Here is a 6,757-nt window from a genome sequence, read left to right as displayed (position 1 = left end):
AGGAATCTCTTAATAGGTACCTAGGGCAGGGGTTTCTTTATTATGTTTAACTTAAATGAATACATTGATTGCTATTAAAATTTTAAAAAGAACAAAAAATAAAATAAAATTGCAGATTTTTTTAAGTATCTACTTGAAATCCAAAGAAATTTATTCTCATGGAGACTTTGTTTTAAAAGACAGCTATTTAGAGTTTTTTAACTTTTATTTTGAAATATCCATATACTCACAAGGAGTTGCCAAAACAGTACAAAGAGATTCTGTGTAGATCAGATGTATGTTTAATAGATTTTCTGTAAAAACTGTGTTTTATTAGAGAAATGTTAGGTTCTTAGCAAAATTAAGAGGAAGGTACAGAGATTTTCCATATACATCCTGCCCCACCCCATATACATACTTTCCCTTGTATCAACATCCCCCACCAGGGTCATACATTTGTTAACAATTGATGGACCTACATTGACACATCATAATCACTCAAAGTCTATGGTTCACACCTGGTGTTGCTCATCTTGTGTATTTGGGTACATGTATAATGGCATGTATCCACCATCATAGTACCATAAAGAGAAGCTTCACTGCTCTAAATCTTCTCTTGGTTCTGCTTATTTATTCTTTCCCACCACCCGCCAACTCCTGGCAACCACTAATTTTTTTTATTGGAATATATATTTTATTTAAAAAGTAAATTAGAGAGAGAGAGAACATTCATCTCCTCAAGGTAGGGGAGGGGGCCAAAGCTTAGAGAAAGATGGCCTTGTCAGTGCTTAACAAAACAATGGCCCACTAATTTTTTAGTTGTCTCCGTAGTTTTGCCTCTTCCACATGATTTGTTAAGTGAGGAGACCTTTGATGGGTATATACCTTCTGAGGCAGGATAGTTATAAAGACAAAAATTCAAGCCTCACTAATTATCTTTTAGAATCAAAAACCAAATGCTATAATTTATTGGGCAGCCCTCAGATTTCAGCTGCATACTCCATGTTTCCATTTGCTTTATTTAAATGAAGCCAGCCTATTTGATACACCAGCAAATGAGACAAGCAAAAAGGAATGAGTACAGATGTCTCCCCCACCTTGCCCCAATATCTTTTTTTCCTCAGTGAAAATAGTACTCCTAGAGAGACGTTTATGAGACCTGAATTCCTGGGCCTATCAAGAGCATTAATTTGTGAGTTGTTGAGTTCCTGTGCTCCATCCTCTAAAATGGACACTCCAGGAGCAGGAAGACCAAGTCTGTCAGAGATCTGTCCATCATCTAACTAGTATTTTGAATTTTATAGTCAAATATCATGTAGCCATTTCTCACTTAAAGATTTTGGCTTTTAAAAAAAATCTACTCCTAATTTTCTTTAATGAAATAGAGAAAACTATTTTCTCTGAGAAGGTTTGATAAACTATGGGTAGAAAAATAATAAAGCTGATTTGAAAGTAATCTTGTAGTCTTCTCCCCCCCCCCTTTTGGTTCTGAGTCTGGGAACCTCTAATTCTTCTATTCCCTCATAATAAATGTGATCTTTTATCTCATTCTGTATATAATCCCCTGGGTCATTTACCCCTGGTTTCAGCAACAGACTTGATATCAAAACTTTGTGAATAGACAAATTAAAAGCAAGGTATATTCTCTCACCTACTTTCTCTGATTTCTAGACCTCATTCAGATTGGGCCCAGGCTTCTCTTATTTCTATTCTATGTGGAACAAGTGCAGCTCAATGCTTGTTCTCTTTCCCATTGCCAATGCCCTATCCCCGTGTCTGTTGTTCCAGTTACTTGGAAGGCGGAGGTGGAAGGATCGCCTAAGCCCAGCAGGTCAAGGTTGCAGTGTCCGTGAGTGTACCACTGCACTTGAGCCTGGGCAACAAGAGTGAGACTCCAACTCAAAAAACAGAAACAAAAACAAAGTGTGAAGGCTGCCCCAACCATTCAAAGAGTTGTATATACCTGGCAAAGAAAAAGTCCTTCTGGGTGTGGGACTTCTATTAGTGATCTGTGAGAATATGCTTCAAAATAAAATCCCCCTCCATTGAAAATCACTTATCTCAGGTCAAAGAATAAAAATTATCTTTATTAGAAAAGTCATACCACACACATACACACACACAATGGTAATTATGTGTTAATTAACTTTGTGCTGATAAACATTACATAACATTATACAATGCACATGCATTTTAAATCATGTTTTTAATTTTTATTTGTTAATTAAATATTTTTAAAGTCTTCTTAAAGGTACGTCTTTTTTTTTTGAGTTGGAGTCTCACTCTGTCACCCAGACTGGAGTGCAGTGGCCGCTCCTGGCCACTGCAGCCTCGACTTGCTGGACTCCGGTGATCCTTCCACCTCAGCCTTCCAAGTAGCTGGAACTACAGGTGCGCGCTACCATGCCTGGCTAAGTTTTGATTTATTGTAGAGATGAGGTCTCGCCAAGTTGTCCAGGCGGGTCTCGAACCCGTGGGCTCAGGCAATCCACTCACCTCAGCCTCCCAAAGCGCGGATTACAGGCTGAACCACCGAGCCCGACTAAAGGTACGTCTTTTAACTCTTTAACAATTTCAACAATACCATCTCCCCTTTCATTCATTTTCTTTTTTTTTCCCATTTAATGTTGTTTTTTAAATAATTTCTCTCCCTGTCTTTTCAGCCATAACAATTTTTAAAAACCTTCCATTTCTCCTTTAGAAGCAATAATTGCAAAAAAAAGGCAGTGATTGCAGATAAAAAAACTGAAATTTTTTTGTTCTTATGGTACAAAATAGCATGATTTGTTAGGAATATGACAGTGTCATTTGCCTGAGAGATGCCCCAATTTTGTACCAGCTCTGTATTTTTTTCTCTGTGAATTTGACAGCAATGGCAACTTAGAATTCTCCTTATATTCGTTCAATCCTTCTTCACTGAGCACCTTCGGGGTACCATAGTCAAGTGCCATAGTTGGCACTGAGGACACAGTGGTGACAAAACAGATAATTAAGTAGAGCTCTCACTGTAGTTAGGGAAACAGTCTATAAGTAAGTAATCATCAATAAGCAAGATACTGTCAGAAAGAAATTGGAATCACAAAGAAAACGGATCAGAATTATTCCAAGAACATTTGAAGGCAGGTGAGCCAGGGACTCCTTTAGATGGGTTGCAGAGAGAAGGCCTCTCTGAGCATGTGATGTCTGAGCTGATTCCTAATGGCAAGAAAAAGCAGCAGCAAAAAGGCTGTGTCTGAGAGCATGAGTTACAGGCTGCAGAGGATGTCAAGTATCTGCCTTTTCCGGACTATCCATGTCCCTACAGAGATTCTGGAGCATATTCTCTTGTGGACTATTTTACAAGCAGGGGATTTTGCAGTTATTCTTTCTCTCATTGTGTGTGTGTGTGTGTGTGTGTGTGTGTGTGTGTGTAAATCAGTGAAAAACACTTCTGAGAAGCCAACATGTAAGCTAAACTTAAGGTTAATATAAAGGTGAATAAGATGTGAGGGTGTAACAGAGGTAAAATATCCTTTTCGATTAACACTCTATTCCTATCTTAAAGAGAAAAAGTGAAAAATGTTTCCTTTTACAATTACAATGATTAGGTACATTTACATAAATGTACAAAAGGCTGTAAGCTATCACAGTTTTATTAACTTTTACAAAGGAGAACTCTCCAGAGCTCTATATCTGGATGATAATACAAATTCATGAATTAATAATTTTATAATTTCCTATTGTAAGCGGTCACTCAGCTGATCTATATGCGGCCATCTGACAATCAAACTAAATATTCCCATTTTCAGATGCAAGACATAATTAATTGGTTAATTGCCTTAAAAATTTAGGCCTGTGGTTTGATTTTTTTTAAATCACCAGTAAACAGATGATGAAAAAAAATGTGGTTCCAAAAACTTTTCAATTAAAAAAATATTTCTATTATTACTATTTTCAGAAAATTCAAGTTTTTAAAAACGACTTATTTTTTATCTAGGCTCCATATTAGGAATATATACATATATATAGGATTTGGGGAAATTAATCTTAGCCAAGATGATCTGAAGCAGGGAATTAAGATGAGAAAGGAAGTAAGGGGTGAGTGAAGGTCTCAAGGCAAATGGGGCAGAAGAAAGAGCCCAACTAGATGTGACAAATAGTGAGAGAGCAGCTGCTGACCAGCCTCATGACCTTATTTATTACGTGGGGAGGAGAGCTGGCCAGTGACAGAAAAGGAGGAAAACCATATCCTCCCTTGGGGACAAGGTATAAAGATCAAGAGATCTGTGAAGTCTAGCATGTCCCACAATGATGATGATGGTGATAATGACCACAGCAGTCCCTAGAGTGTGACACCAAAGTGAAGGGGAGGAAAAACATACCCACACGGAAATAAGGAGCATGGCGCAGCAAATGGAGAGCTTTTGTTTGATTTCAGGCTTTTTTGACAGGAGACCTGTGCCTATCCCCGACTGGAATTATCTCCCTTCCCATCACATCCCTTGGATAGAGTAAAAATTAAGGAATGTTCATGTAGTTTTCCTGAAAGTTCATTGTATTGGGTATGGGAGTTACCCATATATTGGTGGCTGTTTCTTTTCCCTGTGAAAAAAATACCATATCCCTCTCAAAAACAAAGCAAAACCAGGGAGAAGAGAAGAGTTTTGAGGCAGAGGTTATTATCATAATGTAAAAATTATTCTGAGTAAAATGTAAGTCCACTCTGCAAGCATGCTCTCTCTTAAGTTTACAGGGTGTCAGAGGAAGCAGACGTTCTGGCTGCCTGTCCTTGTCATCTTCCCCAACACTTCTCCATCATAGATTAATAACAGCACTGACCACATTTTATTGTTTTGAATCAATGTTCATGAATTTGTCTATTCATTTGAATAAATATCTCTGATACATATCATCTCACAAAGAGCTAAGAATATAAAAACTTAAGTACAAGATGAAAAAAAAGACGTGGAGATTTCAAGTTTGAGTTCCAGGACTAATAATATTGTTTCTTCTTCCAGTAGAAACTGAGGCATGCACTTCACAAGATGGCTGGGAAATGGGGTTTATTCTCTTTGATTATTGCAAAAAATTTTTACTGTGAATCTGGGTAAAATTGTTTCTCTTATTTTGAAAGCAATAATATCCATAAAGCATGCTAAGTATAACAGGAAGCCAGTCACACACCGATGTACAGTTTGAAATGAGGGCCCACAACAAGGTGGGAACTCTGTATACTGAAACCCTGCTTTGTATGTGAAAGCATAGACAACAGCTGCTGGACAACTCTCTTGTCTGCAAAGTTTTTAGGACCCCCAAGATATTACTGAGATGAAGAGTTTCAGAAAGGCGGTCACAGCCAGTGTTAAACTGACACCCTGTAAACTTAAGAGAGAGCATGCTTGCAGAGTGGACTTACATTTTACTCAGAATAATTTTTACATTATGATAATAACCTCTGCCTCAAAACTCTTCTCTTCTCCCTGGTTTTGCTTTGTTTTTGAGAGGGATATGGTATTTTTTTCACAGGGAAAAAACACTGCTAGCAGCTGCCACTGAGTCTCTGCTTGCAAAAGGTGTGAAAGCAAAGCTAACTCATTGGTCCCCTTAGCCGCAGTCACCCTGAAGGGCAGCAGTTGGCAGCCAGAGTCACGTTTGCAAATGAAGTGACTCACACTGAATAGAAACAGTCAGTCAGGGCAAGGAGGCCTTGACTCTTCATCAGTACCTCAGGGTCCCTGGTTTCTTTCTCCCCCCTCCCAAGGTAAAACATTTGGAAAGGCCTGGATATTATCTCAGCATGAACTAAACTCATGAAAACCAGCACCTAATTTGTCTACTAGCATCATTCCACTTACTCTTACAGACTGTTATATTGGAGCAATTAAGCATCTGCAAGTAGAAAATTTCTTTGAAATAAGGTATATTTCTGTTTAAGTACCAATTTATTTTTATACTATTCAAGTTGTGCTGTGTTCCTTATAAGAGCATTGGATTCGAAAACTCAGAAAATGGACATCTTTAAAATAAAAAATTTAAAAAAAAAGAAAAGTCAGAAAACATGGATTTTCTTTCAGGACCACTTATTAGACACATGACCTTGAGAATCATTTAACCCAAGTCTTTATTTCTCACATAATATAGAATAGTTACATAACAGGGCTGTGGTGAGTATCGTATCAAATTCTGTTTGAAAAATCACTTGTCATTAGTGAAATACTATTTAAATCCAAAGTCCTACTCTTAAAATAAATTCATAGTTAAATCTTCTTGGATCCTTTCTTTTGCCCAGGATGGTAGAGGCTCATTCCTCCTTCAGTGGCACCCTCCTGAGACAGCACCTCACCACTCTGCTGAAGGATCCATCACTTAGTGTCTCTGGCATGGCTGTGTAGCAAGGTTCTCATGACTGGCATGTGATCACAAGTACTATGTACCATTTTCAGGTCATTTAAGGCACGACTCTAGTCCTCCCCTTCCCAATTTCCCCTTTCACTCACTGAACTACAGTCATGGTAGAGGAAGCTGAACGCCTCCCCAGGCCAGAGAAACAAAAGCTGCAGATGAGGCTGGCAAAGCAGTAGGACACAGGAGTCCTCATCACTCAAATGTCAAAGCAGTGATGTCAGCAGCCCCTGGCTGGTGATGCTCAGGTAGTTGAGTAAGAGAATAAACTTCTTTGTTTAAACTACAGTATTTTGGCCTTTACTATGGGAATATCCTAGTGAATACATTCTAATTAATTTTTTTTTTTTTTGAGTGGGAGTCTACTCTGTCACCCAGACTGGAGTGCAGTGGCCGC

Source organism: Carlito syrichta, unplaced genomic scaffold (assembly GCF_000164805.1).
Source record: "Carlito syrichta isolate Samal-C Ts95f unplaced genomic scaffold, Tarsius_syrichta-2.0.1 Scaffold308975, whole genome shotgun sequence".
NCBI lineage: Eukaryota > Metazoa > Chordata > Mammalia > Primates > Tarsiidae > Carlito > Carlito syrichta.
Note: the sequence above shows the minus strand (reverse complement) of the source record.